Genomic DNA, 18,909 nt, shown 5'->3' with positions numbered 1-18,909 from the left:
TCCCCGCCGCCCGCCCCAACCCGCGCGCAGGGGTTCCACTCCGGTAGCAGAGGAAAACCTTCCTTGGGGCAACTCACACCAGGTTGGGCTATACTGGGCATGCGCAGGACTCCAGCCCTGGCGCTCCAATCTCCGGGTTTTCGCCGCAGCTCGCTGGGGGGGACGGGAGGTGGGTCCAGGGCGGGGCGACCCTGAAGCGCCCTAAGTCTTTTTTAGCATGGATTGGAGCTCCTCAGACATACTCCGGGTTTCTTGCCTTCGTGTGGGGCTTTTGGCTCAGGCAGCTCTATTATTTTGGGGGAGGGGGTAGAAAGATGAAAGTCTATGGATAGAGGTTTTAAAATGGACCAGAGTTTGAGGTCTTCCTTTCTAAATAAATGATCAACCAGGAGTTAATCACAAGTGTCGCAGCCCTGGAGCGGGGTGGGGAAGAGAATCCAAGCGTAGTTTGACAACTGGGCCCCGATCCTGGCTTCCCATTTTCCGTACTCTGACCGGCTCCGGCGGCTCAACTCTTCTGCTGTGCTCTAAACAGTTTATCGTCCCTGATCATAAGCCTCGGCTTCTGTCCAGCCTCCATTAGCAGCTTCCTGTCCCGCTGGGGCTTTCTTGTCGTTGGGGGATGCACCTGCTTCAATTTCCCATTGCTTGAAAGTAAAGTAAATGAAGCCCAAATTCCGTTCATCCCGTGGTGCGCAGTCCGGCATGGGTCCCCGAAGGTCCCCGGAAGAGCCCCCAGCGGACCCCGCCTGGGCCCGCCTCCCGGCCGCCGTGAACACCCGGAGGAGCGGACTCATGTCGCGCGGGGAACCGGGCCGGCTCGGGCCGCGGACTGGGCATGCTCATCAGCCCGGGAGGCTCGCGGTGGCAAGTCGGAAGCGTTCGCACCAGCGGGGCAGCGGCCGGGGCAGCGGCGGCGATCAGGACAGGAGCGGGAAGGGCCGGTCCGGGCAGGTTGCTCGTCCTTTGCTCTTGGCAGGCCGACCCGAGAGCCGGATCCCGTGCAGAGCCCGGACGCTGCCCTGCCCCGGATTTCGTTCCGCGGCTGGGGGCTCGGCGAGCGGAATTCCGGGCGGCTGCAGCGACTCCGGTGCAAGTGAGTCGTGGGGTGGGAGCAGAGAGCCGGCCTCCGGGTCGCGGGGGCAGATCGGACACGGGTCTCGCGGGTGGGCCTGAGCCCGGGGAGCCGCAGTTGGGCAGTCCTGGGGCGAGGGGGCGTGAGCGCAGCCCGCACGGTGCTGCGCGCGTACCTGGCGGGCACTCCCCCAGCACTGCCGCTCCCGTGGGGTGGGCGCAGGGGGCGGTCCGGCGGCCAGGATCCCGGCTCGGAGGGGGCGGGCCGCCGGAGGGGCTTTCCAGCCAGGTTGGGGTGGGGAGGAAGGCGGAGGCGTCATTGGGCACCTTTTCAGAGGTGCTGCGTGCTGGAAGGCGGCTTGATGTCATATTTGGGCAAGCGGACGGTGGCGGGGCCCGGGAACTGGGAGGCAAGAAACCTTCAGGCAGTGGCCGGCCCGGGCTCTGGTGCCGCCCAGGGCCCGACCCCCAAATTACAGCCCCACCCCCACAGACCAAGAGGCGGCGTGACAGTTGGTACCTCCAGCCATATCGCAGCCGGCTAGGCGCCCACGGTTTTGGGGTCCCCCCCACCTCGATGCCCCCCGAAGACTTAACAGGTGGGACCCGCAAGGAACAAGTCCCGTCTCCCCAGACCGCGTAACATCCCGTAGGGTTGCCCCCATCGAGTCAGGGTGTTAAGGGGTGAGGCCTGGAGGGGCCATTGGTGCAGCTCAGAACTGGACAGTCTCTCCCGCAGGCGGCTTGCCGGTGAATGAAAGGGTCTGTGAGATCCTCAGGCGACTTGTCAAGGGCAAAGCAGCAACACCAGCTATCTCCCACAGCCTTAACCCAAACTCGGGCTTGTGGTTTCCTCTGGTGGGCCAGGTGCGGTGCCTTGGTCGGACTAACGGATTCCGGCTAACGCCTTGTGCGTTCTGGTTAAGGCTTGTTCCTTCTTGGGTGTCGCGAGTAAAAATCCGTATGAGGGTTGCAGTGAACGGAGGGAGCGAAGACAATCCAGGCAGGTGCCTCTCAGATGTTTCTTTTCACCTTCAGACAATACAGACTTCATTGGCACATGCTTATGAACCAAAAGGAAAAAGAGTGATCCTGAAAGGGAAGTTTATTTTCTATGTTATGGAGTCTGCTTCCTATTTTAGCTCTCTTGGCATTTACCTTTCTGGACCTTTAAGCTGTTTGGACAGGTTATTTTGCTGTCAGATTCGGGGGTGTTTCTGGATGGTGCCTGGATGTGGAAGTGGTGATTGCCCGTCACCGTGTGCTGTGAACTCCCCATGCCTTCTGGCGCTGGGGGTTTCAGAGGGACTGAGTGGGCAGAAAGAGAGAAGTGGGACTGGTGACGTAGGAACGCGATGGGAGTTGCCTTGGGCTGTCCAGATGTGATGGGGTTGCCTACTGTTTTGGCTTGAGTGGACTGGGAGAGGGCTGGGCGTTTCATTGGTCGGGGTGTAAGATATCCATGGGAGAGACCAGGCGGGGGTTGGGTGCCTGTCTGGTCAGTGCTTCAAGGGAAGCCCAGGGATGTTTGGTGATTCAGCAGGTGGCAGTCTTCCAGCTCTGAAGCCATGCCTTGGCCCAGCAAGCAGGCAGGCAAGCAATTGGGGCAGCAGAGCCTGAGCCTGCTGTTGGAGATCCTAGCTGTGGGGGAAGTTCCAGGAGCTGCCTTCTGCCTGTAGCAGCTTACTTTCCTTATCTTGCTTCCTGTTTAGGTGTGCAAGCTCTGGGCCTTTGAGCTTCATTATTGCTTCTCTTAAACTGTATAGTATATTTTTGAGTCTCTCCAAGTCTGAGACCTGCTGGGTAGAAGGAGGTGGCAGCTACTGTCATGCAATTTAAGCTGCAGAGATAGTCTTTCTCTTTCTTTCTGCTTCAGAAACTAGAACTTCGTTTTTAGTAAAATATTGTTTGTAATTCTTAAGTGCTGTTAGCTGTTTCAAATACACAAATTTTTTTGAAATTAATTCAAGGAATGAATTAAATTGGTATTAAAAGGGACACATTAAGATAGTGTCTTATTCATTGGAGAATCCCTAGCATCTTGCACTGTATCTGACTTGCAGACTCAATAAATGCTTATTCAGCTGAAATTAAAAATTCTAATAGAGCTTATTAATATTTATTATTTTTTTACATCTATAAATGGGGTTTTCCCTTTAGCATTTTTAGAGTAAAGAATATACAACGTCTGTATGTTGACACTTAAAGAACTATGTTTTGGGACTGGAGATGTAGCTCAGTGGTAGAGTGTTAGACTAATGTGCATGAGGCTTTATGTTCAATGCCAAAACAACAACAACAACAACAACAACAACAACAACAACAAAAAACCATGGTGTCACCCTTCTATAATCCCAGTGGCTCCAGAGGCTGGGGCAGGAGAATAAGAAGCTTGAGGCCAGTCTTAGCAACTTAGTGAGACCCTGTCTCAAAATAAAGTAAAAAGGTCTGTAGATGTAGCTCAGTGGTAAAGAACTCTTGAGAATAAAAATAAAGAACTGTATGTTTTAATAAAATATGATTGCCTGTGTTGACATTCAATTTTAATTTTCTTGGTAAATCTCTTTTTTTCACCTTGTGGCAGATCCTACACTTTGAATAGAAAAATGGGTGTGCTTTACTAATTATCCTATGACAATTCAAAGAACTCTTCCTGTATACTAGCTGTCAGTTTTTTTTTTTTTTTTTAAACTAAAAGTGCTCCTGGTGATAGAGAATAGACAGTTGTGATTGGTGGGAATATGCTGTAGAAGGAATAAGTCTCTAAACTGAGCCCACTATGATAAACTCCACATGCTTTCCTTTTTTAAAATAATTTACCTGCAGTTCTGCTTGGCTTACATTGATCAGATATGTTACATTCCTCAGCTAACTACCTGTTACCTGCAAGAAGAATGCAGGTCTAAAATGTTGATAAAAATAACACAAGTTACTCTAAATGGGGGAACTTTTTGAGATCCTTATGCAGACCAGATCCCATAACTTGGGTAATTCCTTTTAACCATAAAATCTGTAAGAACAGGTTCCAATTAAAGCCTGTCAGTATGGGCCAAAGTGACCTACAGTTTTATTCTCAGTGTAGACTTGAAAGTTTGATGTCATCCTGCTGTCACTTGAAAGTCAAACGGCAGACCTGGGGGTATTGTCTGGAAACTTCCTGGGACCTCCAATAAAACTGGAGAGCAGGGAAAGCATACTGATCCAAAGTAAGGTCTTCATGTGATTAGGTAGGCTTAATGTACAAACTTTATAACAGAACTTTTTGAAATGTAGTAGCTGTGAGTAGATAAGCATTTATAACCAAGAGGCTTTATCAGAAAAATCAAAATCCTTAAGACCAGCATACCACGAATATTCTTTCAGAAGCAAGTGTTGTGAAGTTAGTTTGTTACTAACCAAAATCAGCAAAGACAAAACCATCCATAATCTATCTCTTCCACATCTGGTCAGAGCTTTCAAGAGAAGCTGAACAGTGAGCTACATGAAGTGGAGAGTAAAGAAAGAAGAGAGGGCAGGGGGGTTGGGCAGGAAGATGGCTTGGTTTTGTGACTTGTGACTTCTGGTCTCTGTAAAACCTAATTGAATGAAGAATAAGAGTGGCTCAGACTTCACTTGAATGCTTTGCCTCCTTCCTGAGTCGTCTTTATCTCTACCTACAGATATATCAGATAGCCAAATAGACATAAAAATACTGAGACAGGCACAGATCCACAGACACAGTCACACACAGGCAGAAGAAGAGACACAAACAGATGTAGATACACACACCTTTTGCCAGAACCCAAGAACCCCAGCTTCTTTTAAAACTAACATGTCAAAGAGGGAAAATCAGTGTTCAGTAGCAGGTTGAATTTGAGGACTAGAAATCCGTCATGCTTGTGGTTTGGAAAAGCTTTCTCCCACTTCAGGGGTCATCTGATCTGCCCCTTAATGATGCAAAGCTACTGGGGGCTTGAACTAAAGCAGCTGTTGTATGTGAAGGCAGGTAAGAGAGAATTTAGAGAACTTGGGTGCTGAGAGTTGAGTTACCATGCCCAGATCTTGGCACCAGATCCTCTTACTATGCAAAACCCAGTCAGTGCTTGTTTCCCATCTTTTCCCCCATTTATTCCCACTACATTCTCCTCTTCCACCAGAACTTTCTCTTATGTGTTAGGTTCTCAGATATGCATGTATTCTGTTAAAGATGTTGGGTTATGTTGTATGTTTTTTATTTGCATAAGTGGTACTGTGCCATAGATTTCATTCTGTTTCTTTTTCGTTCAACATTAGGACTTTTTAATCTGGAAGTTTTCAGACATTTGTGAAAGTGGAAAAATCTTTGTCAGCATTTTATTTGTGAGGTCCGTATTAGTGTAGGTTTCTCCAGTACATTGCCATGGATGCTGCCTTGTAGGGCTGGTCTTTTCTTAACCTATTTCCCTAGTGATGGATGCTTAACTTACCTGCACTCCTGCTGCCACTAGCAAAACTGTAATAAGTATAATGTGTGCATTCGCTTAATCTGTTTGAGACTATCTCTAGGGAGGTGGTTCTGAAAGTGTGGGCCACACCCAGCTGCATCAGCATCACCTGCGGTATGTGTTAGAAATGCAGATTCTAGACCTCCTGAGTAGGAAACTCTGGGCACTAATCTGTGTTTTAACATGCCCAGCTTGGAGAGTCTGATGCATGGGAAACTTTGAGAAAAACTGCTTTAAGTTACACAGTACCCAGGAATGGATGACTGGGTAACAGAGTACCAGCAAACCACTTTTTATTAAATACTCCAAATTATTCTCCAGAATTGCTGAGCTTGTATGTAGTCCCACATCAGTGCACGAGGGATGACTCCGCATGTCTTTGCTAGTGTTTGATATCAGCCATCTTTCTAATTATGCCAATATTTTGTGACTATATAAAAGATTCTCATTCTTTTAATGTGAATTTATATGATTTCTTAGTGAACTGGGGATTTTTAAATACATTTTTTAGCTGTTACAATTTCTTTGACCAGCCATAGTCTTTTCTAATGTAGATGATTTGGAAATGTTTCTCACATATTCTAGTTATTAACCCTATCCTGTCACCTGTCTAACTTTATCAGTGATAACATTTAGAAATTTTAAATTTTCATATAGCCCCAATTTATTACTATACTTTAGGAGTCTTAATGTAGTCTTTCTTACCCTGAGAGTATGAAGATGTCTGTATTCTGTCAGCTTTCCCATTTCACCTTTCACATTGAGGATTTTGATCTATTCGAGGTTTATTATATATAGCATAAGGAAAGAATCAACTTTATTTTTCCCTTTTTTGTGAGATAGTTTTCCCAAATCATCTATAAAACAGTATATTCTTACCTTAATTTTTTTTTTGCTTTTATCATGTACCAGGTTCCCACATATACATGTCTATTTTTTCAAAATTTTTAAGAATTATAATTTACATATACAGACTGAATCCATTTAAAGTGTGTGATTTGATTATTTTTTTGCCAGATGAATATACATGTGAAACCACCACAGTGAAGATGCAGAGCATTCCATAACCTTGGAACTTTCCTTGGGCCCCTTGGCAATCTGTCGCCTCCCTTTGTCCCCAGATTCAGGCAACCATTATAGTTTGCATTTCTAGAATTTTATGTAAATATATACATATATTTATATACACACATATATAAAACAAACTTTTATCATTTAACCATTTTTAAATGTATAATTCAGTGGCATTATATACATTAACATTGTGGTACCACTATTCCATTATCTGTCTCTAGAGTATTTTTTTATCACCCAACCCTGGAAACTCTGTTCCTAGTAAACTTAACCTACTGATTTTGAGATGCTTCACAGGGGTCTGTTTTTTTATTTCTTTCCTTTTCTTTTTCCTGTTCTATTCCTTTGTTTCTGTGCCAAATTCTTATTTCTTTATTGTGGCTTTGCAGTGTGTTTAATATGACAGGATGAGCCTTTCTTTAGCACTCCTTCAGACCTTGTCTTGGTTATTTATGGATGTTTATTTTTCCATATATATTTTAGAATGCTTGTTAAGTTCTTAGCATAGTCTCGGAAATATGATTGCATTTTAGAGTTGATACCTTCTCTGTCTTGATATTGTAATTTTATCCATGAACATAGTCAAGTCATCATCACATCTTTTTAAAACAACTTTTAAATAGTTATAGAGTCTATATTTTCTCTGTCATAACTTTTTTTTTGGGGGGGATGGAACTTATGTGTGCTTGTATTCTATTCCTGAGTTATACCTCATTACACTTATGAGTTTATGATAACTTTTTTTTTTTTTTAAACACAAAGATATTGTGTTGTTTTTAGGAGAATGAGTCTGGGCACCTTATTTCCTGCCCTAGAGGTAAGCAGAGTAGGGGCTTTGGGACAGGTCTTTAACAATCTACTTTCTTTTTTCTTTTTTGACAGGGTCTCACTATGTTGCCCAAACTGGTCTCAAAACTCCTGGAGTCAAATGATTCTCTTCCTTCATCCTCTTGAGTGCTGGGATTGCAGTGCACCTGGCTCTAAAAATCTCCTTTCTTCATTCACCAACCTTGAGTGACATTGGTCAAGTTACTACCCTAGTGCCAAGTTCCTCCCTTCTCAAAGTTGGATAACAGCAGCTCCCCCGTGAGGCTGCTGAGGGGTTTACAGAGATAATGTAGGAAACACATGGCGTTCACAACTTAAAACAGAGCTGCTACTCAGTGAATGTTGATGTCATGCCTCCCCTAACACTGGCTTTAAATAGCACAAACTTCATACATTTATCTGCTTCTAAGGATTGATAACAAAGAAGTGTCAGGAAAGCAAAGTGAATGAGCTAGCCAATTAACTAACGCTCTCCAAGTCTACATATGCAAGCCCATACTTCTGCCTGATTTTGTTGGGTTTCACAGAAAGTATAGATACTTCCAAGGAATTTTACAGTCAAGTGGGGAGGAATATACAGTTAATATACAGGAAGCAATTAGAGAACTCTATGTGACAGATGGTATATAATTAGGGTTAAGTGGTGCAGTGCCAGGGGAGTTATGAGATGAGAGGAATCCTGCTTTGTGAGTTTTCATTTGACTTGGATGGAATTTGATTAGGGAGGAGAGAAGGGGAAGAAGCCAAGTATAATTAGCATTTCTGTAAGGGGCCCTGAGGGCCCATATTGAACTCCATTGCAGTGGATATTGTGCCCAGACTTAAGTGTCTTAAAAATCAATGCTTTGGGATCATTGATAAGTGGCTAGTTGATACCTAAGTAACTTGTAGCTTTCTGACTTCTAGTACCATGGTTAAGAGCACTGATTATGGAGCTAAAATGCCTGGGTTTGGATCTTGGCCTTACTATGTAGGAACTGGGCAACTTTAGGCAGATTATATAGACCTTCTGTGCCTTAGTTTCCCATAAGTTAATATTTGTAAGGCACTGAATGCCTGGCACAAGGTATGTCAGTTAGCTTTCCATCACAGTGACAAAATACCTAAAAGAATCAACTTTTAAAGTGGAAAATTTTGGCTCTTGGGTTGCTTGATGGTGGTGAGGCAGTAAATCATGGCAGGGGTACATAACACAGGAAGCTGCTTTCCTCAGGGCAGCAGGAAGGGAAAGATAGACAGGAAGGGGCTGGAGTCTCCAAATCCCCTCCAATAATACATCCCCAGTGACCTAACTTCTTCCTACTCTATTATGCCTCTTAAAGATTATACCACTTCTCAATAGTGCCACAGTCTGGGGATCAAGCCTTTAACACTTGGGCCTTTGGGGGACATTTAAGATGGAAGCTATAGTGCAAGGTAAACACAATGTAAATGTGAGCTGTTATTATGACCACTGTTATTATGTGAGGTGTTATTAATATCACCATGTTCCTGTATCTCTCTTGAGGTGTGTGGGTTTTTTTGCCCCAGTGTTGGCTAAATTTTGTCCAGAAAGACCTTGTCAGAGGTTGTATAGTCCTCTTCTGTGGGCTTTTTGGACACATCAGTGGGCATGCAGTGGGTTTTCAAATTGCCTACTGAACGAGTAAATACTTGAAAGACAGTGGAGCTAGGCGCAGTCTTTGCCATTCTGGATGTCTTCATTCAGAGCTCTGGAATGGAGTGGGTGGAAAAAATCAGGTAGACAGTGTACAGGGAACAAGTTTTGTTTTGCTCTGTTCCTAGTTCTGATCAGACCTTCTGGTAGAGGTATAATAATTGGAAGAATTCACGTTTGCTGAAGGCTAACCACATCCCTGACACTTTCTGAGCCCTTGACTATGAGATATATGTTACCGTCTCTGTTTTTGGAGACAGGTGTATGAAACACAAGTAATTTGCTTGAGAAAGTAGGAGAAGGAATGTTTTGAAGGAGGTAGTGTTTGGGGCCTTTGCCAGTTGGCAAAACTGAGTAGGTGCTGTTGGTAGGGAGCCAGCAGAGTTACATAAAGAATCATGATACACAGGTTAGCCCAGCTGGGTGTTCCTGTGACCTTGGATGTTTATCAGCTAAGGCAGTGGTTCTCGAATTTCACCATGTATCAGAATCACCTGGAAGACTGGTTATAACACCCAGGGCTGGACTCCAACACCCAGAGTTTTTTTGGCAGGTGGCAGCCAGTAGTTCACATGTTAGCAAGTTCCCAGGTGTAGCTGCTGGTGGTCTGGGGTTACGCTTTGAGAACCACTGCCATAAGCAATACTTATGTCAGCCAAGAGTCAGTTGCTCCTACTTCTAGTTACAGTCAGGTGGATGAATTCAGATTTAGAAATTGGAAGTGCTTTCCAGCTCATAAAATAAAAACTAAACCCATGGGTTCCTGTACATCTAGGATGGCAGAGTGGCATCTGAGGCAGTGCAGAGCAGAAACTTGCTGTCCCTGCTCACCAGTATTTGTGACATGGTTTAGGAGCGTTGATCATCCAGTGGAGAGAAAACCTGGAAATATAAGTCAAGACTCATCAGTATCTAGTGCCAGCTGGTGCATCCCATTTTAGCAAGATGGCCTAATTTATTTTCATTTTGTTATCTCCTGTCCTATTGGTCAAAGTGGAGAGAAAGTCTGTCCACCATTTATCCATTTAGGTGCAAGAAAATTCAAAGTTTATTTAGATCCATAGCCTGACAGTGGAGTGGCAGAAGATAATATTATTTGGTTTAATGATAGTGGAAAACTGTGTTTGAAGGAAAAAAGAGCTTGTTGCCTCTCTCCTAGCTGCTGTGATATAAGATAGCTACCATGGGTATGAAGCTTGCTATATCTGGGGGACGTACCAAGTCCCCCAGAAATATGTATAGCTGAGACTATTACAGCAGGTTTGCTGCTTTGTCATTCAGACTGTATTTTCCCTATCTGAAGTGTTACATATAAAACTGGAATGAACCAGGTGCAGTGGCCCATGCCTATAATCTCAGTGACTTGGAAGGCTGAAGTGGGAGGATTACAAGTTTGAGGCCAGCCTCAGCAACTTAGGGAGGCCCTCAGCAACTCAACAAGACGGTGTCTCAAAATAAAAATAATAAGGGCTGAGGATGTGGCTCAGCGATTAAGCACCCCTGGGTTCCTTCCCTACTTGCTACCAACCAACCAACCAACCAACCACCCAACCAACCAATTAATAAACCCAACTGTGGAATGAGGAGCTTTGAGAATTGAAGATGTTGTAGGAACTCTGCATTTAGGATTAACTCAGAGGAGAACAGTATGAGTAAATTGTATTTGGGAAGAAACACTGGTCTGCATGTTTTTCCTGGGCTTGTCAGGGCCTCCTATGACCCTATCAGCTTACATAACTTGTTTACTTGGTAAGGGGTTGTGGCAGAGTGGAGAGGGGAGTAGTTTGCCAGGGAAAGACAGAAGGCTGCACAGGCCTGAGCAGAAGTAGGAGTCACTCTTTTTTTAGAATTTTTTTTGTAGTTGTAAATGGACAGAATGCCTTTATTTTATTTGTTTTGTTTTTATGTGGTTCTAAGGATCGAACCCGGTACCTCAGAAACGCTGGGCAAGTGCTCTGCCACTGAGCTACAGCCCCAACCCCTGGGAGGCACTCTTGAGTCTGGTCTTTTTTATAATGTGGGACTTAAAACAGTAGCAAACATGCTGCTGTTTCCTAAGGGGATAGATGGTAGACAGAAAGTTCCCCTGCCTTTGGCCTCTGGGAGGAAGTATGACAAATAGCAAAACGAAAATAAATCTTCTAAGATGGGAAGCACTGTATGCTACCTCATACTGCTGATGAGTCTTGATTTAACATTTCTAGGTTTCTCTCCACCCTGGGTTATCATTGCTGTGATATGAAAGTCAGCTATGGCTTAGGCTCCCTGGTGAGCTTTGAGATAGCGAGATGGGGTCTGGGTCCTTGAGGGTTATTAGTTAGCTTCTGTCACTGTGACAGAATAACTGAGAAAATCAACTTGACGGAGGAAAGATTTATTATGGCTCACAGAGATTTCAGTTCATATTCACTTGGCTCCCTTGTTTCTGGACTTTTGATGAGGCAGAATATCTTGGCAGGGAGCATGTGATGGAGCAAAACTGCTGACCTCATGGTGGTCAGGAAGCAGAAAGAGTGAGAAAGGGGCCAGGGGCAGACATATACCCTTCAAAAGCATGTTCCCAGTGACCTCCTTTCTTTGATTAGGCCCCAGCTCCTAAAGCCCCCTGCTTCTCATAGCCCTTTAGCCATAAATTCATCAGTGATTAATCCACCAATGAGATCAGAACTCTCATGATCCGATCATCTCCTAAAGGCCCCACCTCTGAACCCTGTGGGGACCCAGCCTTTAACATTTGAGCTTTGGTGTGACGTTTCAGATCCAAGCCATAACAAGGGGGAGACAGACAGGTATGTCCACAGGTAGTGTCATCTGCAGTAGGGAGTGCAGTTTTGCATCTGCACACCACATTTCCCTGGGTACTGGATGAGGTCACCTCTTCAGGCTTCCCATGTCAGCAGAGAACATAGAAGGTAGCCAATGACGTAGGATAGTGTGGATGGATCCAAAAGTACTCTTTTGGGGGTTTTATTTTTTTCTCCTGCTTTAGGTTTGAAAGACACACATATTTAATGGAAATCTAACTCAGAGGACAGAAAGGAGTCTAGGAAAGTGGTTGCTATAAGGAGTGGACCTGCAGCAAGGGGGACCTGGGGGCTATACTTCAAAACCACCCAGGAAATCAGTCATAGGAGCATCCTAATCATAGGAATGTGGATGTTCTCTCTCTTAAATGTTTATCTTTTAAACTGTGGCTAAATTGTATCCATTTCCTAGGAATGTGAAATCTGGAGAAGCTTAGTGACTTTCTGTTCTCATGAAACAGCTTTTAAAATTTTAGCCAGGCTTTCTTTTAGTGGTTCCATTTTCTTATTTTCTTTTCCCTCTCTCCCTCCTCTCCTGTAATACCCTTACAAATAATGTGGAACCTGAGGTATGTGAATTAACCTAGTGACCTGGGGACAAGCAGACCTCCTTTCCCTTTCTGTTAATGGAGGTTGGGGTTAGCTGAACCCTTGTCATCCAAGTCCCCAGATTTCATAACTCCTGTGATTAGGGGACACTCCTGAAAAGCCTGGCTCATGGACTTCACAACTTCAGTTGTTGATTATCCCTTTAAAAAAAGAAGCTTAAGCTGGGCATGGTGTCACTGGCCTGTTATCCCAGCTGCCTGGGAGGCTGAGGCAGGAGGATCTCAAGCTTGAGGTCAGCCTCAGCAACTTAGTGAGACCATGCCTCAAAATAAAAAGAAAAGGCTGAGGAGGTAGCTCAGTGGTAGAGCACTTGCCTAGCATGTAGGAGGCCCTGGGTTCCTTCTCAGTACCGAGAGAGAGAGAGAGAGAGAGAGAGAGAGAGAGAGAGAGAGAGAGAGAGAGAGAGAGAGAGAGGGGGGGGCTTATGTCAGCACTGCCTTTTTCAGTGCTATTTAGTTTCTTTTATGTCCAGACCACTTTATAGAGATTGCAATAAGTGGTTGATTCTTCAGCTGTTTGTATTTTGAAGGTTGTGATTGATGCCTCTCCTGGCAGGCTATCTTTGTTCAAGGTGTACTGTCTAAATCAAGGTATACTGTGCCTGATGTTCAGATATATCGTCTAAATCCACAAATCCGGGGACATTGTTCCTATCCTCAGGTTTTGGGGTGGGGTGGGGACTTTCAGATCAACCAGGCAGTTGGATGATGGTTAAGTTAGGAATAGAACTACAGATTAAGCAGATTGGGTTTGGTGAAAAAAGCCCCGGGGACGGGGTGGTGGTGAGCAGACCTCTAAAAAAGTGTCCTCTAAGGTAGTGGGAAAGGTTAACTGAAGGGAGAGTTAGACAGCAGCAGAGCAGAGGTTAATGGCTGGATTGACAGGGAGGTTCTGCCCCAGCTAGGTCTGAAAAGGGGTGTGGTGTGAGAGTGGCAGAGGTCAAAAGAGATTATAGTCTAGGAAACTGGGAGTGAAGAGGAAAGGGTATGAGGGCAGGTGGGGCCACTGGCTGGGGTGAAGGTGCACAGGCCAGTGGAGAAAGCAGAGAGGGCTTGCCTAGCTTGCTGGAGAAGGCCATTGGACCAAAAGGGGATTGTAAAAGAAACACTCTGTGAGGGAGGATCCATGGCTGTCAGCCAAAGCCAGGCTGTCCTGGTCACCTGAGAAAGGCAGGTGAGGGCAGTGGGGACAGGCGTGCCTGGCTGCCTGGGCACACCTGTGAAGTTGTAATGAACTTTGCTATTTGTGAGATGGTGGGAGAGCAAGGGGCCTCTGGGTAGCAGGAGCTGGGAAGGCAAGGACTTAAGCTTCTGATTCTGAAAGCCATCTGGGGAGCCACAGAATGTGCAGTGGACTTGGGTTCAAACCCTTCTGGGACAGAAGGTTTTTCTTCTGTGAAATGGAATTAAAAACCACCGTGTTATAAAAGCTGTTGTATGGAGACCCTTGGTGGTGCTGCAGGGTGCTAGGTGGCATTCCACCATTGTTCAGGCATCCTGGGGAAGTGGCAGCAAAGGTTGAGAGGGAAGGTGAGGCACTCCCTTTTCCTCCCTTGTGGTGACTATTCACTGCATCAGATGGGCTGTGAGAGAGACTTGTAGCTATTACACATGTATTGTCCCTCTGTTCCTAACTTTTTGGCCATAATAGTCAAGACATTCATTCACCTTGTGGACTGTTTTGTCCCTTTTCTGTGTTTCTACCTGATTTTGTCCCAGAGTGTATCACTTTGGTTCCCGCAAGCCTTTCAGTTGATTCTCCTTACCCTGTGATCCCAGGTATATGGAGAGGGACATGCAATTTATGTCTTTGTTCTTTGTGGAAGTCTTTGAATGGCTTCAGTCTCCAGTTTAGGCCTTCAGAATCACTGGGCTCTCCAGTTAAGGATATGGGTGTTGATAAAGCAAAGTCTAAGTCATTTGGAATTTTCTTGGTAATGGGGCCAGCAGACAACAATCAAGTAGACAAATATGAGGCATGTCAGGTGGAGAGGAGGCAAAGACTCATCTGTGCCTGGGAACAGCTCTGCCAGCCATTCATATTTGCTTTACCGCTGTCATCTGTGTAGGGATACCCGAGTTACTTTGAGAGGCAGTCCCTACAGAGTTACCAGCAGCTCCTGGGTAGTGCTTCAAGTTTCCACAGTGCCCTCAACATGGCCATCTCCCCGTGATCACCCTGCCCTTTGATTTTTGAAAGCAAAGACAGGGTTATCAGAACACTCATTTTGGCCATTTGTTTGAAGGTTCATCCTGAACCAAGAGGTTCTTATTGGGGTCCATGGAGGGATTTCAGGAAGCCACTGAAATGAAATGGGTCATGTGGGGTATGTATATTTAAATGTATGATTTGGGACAGAGCATCTGAAGCTCTCACTGAATTCTCAGGAAAATGTCTGAGAGGTCCATTTTTATGAAAGTGGATAGGAAGTTTTAATTGGGCCTTTGAGACTTTCTCCTTGTGACCCTTTCCCCAGTTTTCAGAGGAACTATTGGGAAGGGCCTGGCAAAAAGCAGGGAGGCCAGCCCTTGCCGAGAGCCTCATGGCAGAGATCTGGGACTTGACATTTCTGTGTCGTGCAGATGGAACAGGGTCAGTTTTTCCTCTGAGGAAACAAAAGAAGCAAAATGGCATACCTGGCATCACTGGAGACCTGCTGACTTAGTGGAAGAGAAGGCGGGTGGGTGTGTGTGATGCTCCTGTAGTTTTGTCTTCCGTTAGCAAGAGAGGTGGAGCGACTGGGAGGAGAAGCAGAGGTCCTCTTGGAGCAGGTGCTGCTTCTAAGATTGCTGGGTCTGATGGCACCAAAAACAGGTCTGGAGAGGGCAGTGTAGGGCTTTGACTGCTGGTGTCAGAGGCACTTTTTTTTTTTTTTTTTTTTTTTAATATCTTTTTAGTTGCAGATGGACACAATACTTTTATTTTTTTAATTTATTTTTATGTGGTGCTGAGTGAGGATTGAACCCAGTGTCTCACCCATGCTAGGTGAGCACTCTACCTCTGAGCTGCAACCCCAGTCCAGAGGCACCTGTTTTAGGAGATTCTTCTGCTTGAACTGACTTAAATAAGAAAGGTCATGACCGTTGCCCTCAAGACGGGGCTTTGGAGGGTAGCATTTAAGAGTGATGGCTAGATACTTACACACTCTTCAACCCAGACAGTCTACCTTTAGGGGTTGAGATTAAGAAATAATCAAACACATTATTTATCCCAGAGCTCTTTATCACAGTGAAAACCTGAATATCCAACAGTTGGAAACCTGAATATCCAACCATAGGGGATTGGTTAAGCAAATTATGTATTTCCACACAATGAAATACCGGGCAGCCCTTAAAAATAATGTCTACAAGAATAATCATAAAGATGTTCCAAAAAAATTATTATGGGAAAAGAAGTATGTGCTATATTTGTTTGTTTCTTTTCTTTTTGTGGTACTGGGGATTGAACTCACGGATGCTCTACTGCTGAGCTATATCCCCAACTGTGCCCCACCCCTTTTTTTGAGACAAGGCATAGCTAAGATGCTCAGGTTTACCTCAATCTTGTGATCCTCCTGCCTCAGCCTCCTGAAGTTTTGGGATTGTAAACCTGTGTCACTATGACTGGCTAGGTACTGTATTTGTGAAAATAAATAAATAAATAAATAAACAAAAAGCTGTATTTATAAAAATAAAAAACAAAAACAAACAGAAAATAAAACTACTGAGAAGGTACTGACTGGCTGTCTGTATGAGCCAGGTAGCCAGCTGGTCTGTGGTGACACAGTGATGAACTAGGCAGGTATGGTTCCTGTCCTTAGGGAGCTTTAGTATACTAGGGAAAGAGGCCACCTTGACTTTGTTGTTAAAACACAAAACAAAACAAAACAAAACAAAACAAAAAAAAACAAGTTTGTAAATACTCATAGGAGGACCACAAGAAGAAGCACTCCTTAACAGACATTTCTACATTCTGTGCATTCACATCAGGTGTGCCTCTGTGTACCTGTTAGGTGCTATTTGTCTGTCCTGAAATTGCTAATTTTCTAGAGAATTGAAGTGATTAAGATGTCATATCCTGCTAGTAGATTGGTGCTTTACTGCTGGGCTATCTTCCTTGCAGCAGTCCTTTCTTCCCCAGCACTGGGCAAGCTCTGTGTACGGGTGTGGTGGCAGGGCCAATTTTAGGGTCTGTGTGAATGATACCCCCCAGGGTCTTGCAGCCTGTGTGGACTGTTCAAGGCTGCTCTGCAGTTACCCTTTAATCTAAGTTTAAACTTTTCTTCTTCCTTTTGACCTTCTTTTTACCCTTTCCCCCCATTCTTTCTTTTTCTCCTCTTTGTTTAAAAACTGTATAGGTAGAAATAATAACCCTAACCCTAACCCTATCACCCATAGAAAACCACTGTTATTTTATTGCACATAAATCCATCTGATCTTTTTTTCTATAAATATTGAATGTGTACCAAACAAACATTTTGACCAGATGCTGAAAATGAAATGCTAAAAGGCATATTACTGTCAAAGTTAAATCTTATTGCCTTCAGATGGACTTCTGGGATATAAGTCTGAAGTTTTATAAGCATTTTTATGGTTTCTTATTAAAATTATAGTGAAAGTTTGGTGTTTAGGTGTAGGAACTTATTTCATAGCACCTATGATTATCGTGGGGAACGTCTGTGATATTGGATAGATGTTGACTTTGAGTAGAGCTAGAGGAGACAGGAGCAAAGCTTTTATTAATTAATTAATTATTTTTGAAATGGAGTCTCACAATGTTGCCCAGCCTGGTCTAGAACTCCAGGGTTCAAGTGATCCTCCTGTCTCACCCTTCCAGGTGCTGGAACTACAGGCATGTGCCACCACACTTGGCTGTTTTGTTTATTTTTGGATTATTATTTTGGCTAGCTCTGTCAATATCATATACTGTGAGTAGTAATTTTTCTCTAGCTTAATAGAATTTTGTCAAATACCTGTCTTCTGTCCAGCTCCTGGACCTGAAGATTTCCTTGTGATGATTATGCAGTTTCATTTTAGTAATCCTGCTCCCTGGCTTTGTGTACTGCTTGGAAGAGAATATATCTAGATAATCACAGAAGCAGAAGTGAGATTATTGCTCTGCACAAATTTTTCCCTGATATTTTTGCACACACTTGCTGCTTCACACAACCAGTTGGGAGAAAAATGTGTCCTTCAGCCTTGGCTCTAGAAGTGTGACAGTGGAGCGATATAATGGCTTTCAAGATAACAGAGCTGTTTCCTGAATTTCCATCTGCATCTCAGCTTCAGTGTCTGCACATTAATTTCAGCATCTTCCCCAGAGAAGAATGACTGAGAATCCTTACAGAGGTAATATGTGAGAAATGTTTGCTCTCTCAAGGCATCTGTGGCTCACACGGTGGACTACTTTCCCTGCAAGAAGCTGTTGGTTGTTAATAAGCATGCTCTTTGATATTGTTAGAATGTATGCTACCTCAGTGCTATTATCTGCAAAGTACAGTTAGAGCTTCCTTTTATTTAAGCAATCTTTAAAAATACGTAATAACCAGCCATTCCATCTTTGAATATTACGTGCAAAAAGTACATGACAAAATCTCTTACGTTGAGCTCATGTTGTTTGCCACTGACTAGAGATTTTTTTTTTTTTGGTGAGGCTAAGGATCAGACCCGGGGCCTTGTGCATGCTAGGCTTGCACTGTACTGCTGAGCCACATTCTCAGCCCTAGAAACAGGAGATTTTTATTCTAGTATACTTCTGGAATGTCCACCAACATTAGGAAATGAGTCTTTGGGACATTAATAGTCCATATTCTAATGATACATCCTGTTTGTATCACTGATGTCACACCAATATGGTGGTTACCTACATGGTGTTATAATTGTCAAGGATGCCAGAAGTAACATTTGAAGGAAACTTTCAGCTGTTCAGCCTTCCACACTGAAACTGAAGATCAGATTTTGGCCAAGTATGGAAACGGAAGACAATTTGGGTGGATTCTTAAATATGCTATACATGGGAATGTATGTATAGTTTTAAAATGTTTCTAAGATGTTACTAAGAAAATTCCAAATCTGTAATTTGTTTTTAAAAGGACAATATTTTTATTTTTAAACATTACAGTAGAATACACATACATAAAATCTTAAACATTTTTAGGTGTGCAATTCGGTGATATTTAGTACATTTATTTGTTATGCAACTATTACCACAATCCATTTCCAGAACTTTTATGTTATTCCAAGCTGAAATTCCATACCTATTAAACAGTAATTCCTATTCTATTTTCTATAGTCCATGGCAACAACTATTCTACTCTTTGTCTATGAATTTTGCTACTCTGTGTACTCATGTAAATGAATTATATAGTATTTTGCCTTTTGTTTCTGACTTGTTTCGCTTAGCATAATGTTTTCAAGGTCAA

General features: G+C 43.9%; 1 protein-coding gene across 6 annotated transcripts in view; it reads left to right on the top strand.

The window, feature by feature from the left end:
- Nucleotides 1-883: 883 nt before the first annotated feature.
- Nucleotides 884-18,909, top strand: part of SGMS1 (sphingomyelin synthase 1) — a 328,806-nt gene continuing 310,780 nt past the window's right edge. For all 6 annotated transcript variants that reach the window (XM_079138312.1, XM_079138313.1, XM_079138315.1 and 3 more), the window contains exon 1: nucleotides 884-1,096. The gene's annotated coding sequence lies outside the window, so the exon portion shown is untranslated. The remainder of the gene's footprint in view (nucleotides 1,097-18,909) is intronic.

The sequence above is a fragment of the Sciurus vulgaris genome (genome assembly GCF_902686455.1).
Source record: "Sciurus vulgaris genome assembly, chromosome: 4".
NCBI lineage: Eukaryota > Metazoa > Chordata > Mammalia > Rodentia > Sciuridae > Sciurus > Sciurus vulgaris.
This window is presented reverse-complemented; position numbering and strand designations above follow the sequence as displayed.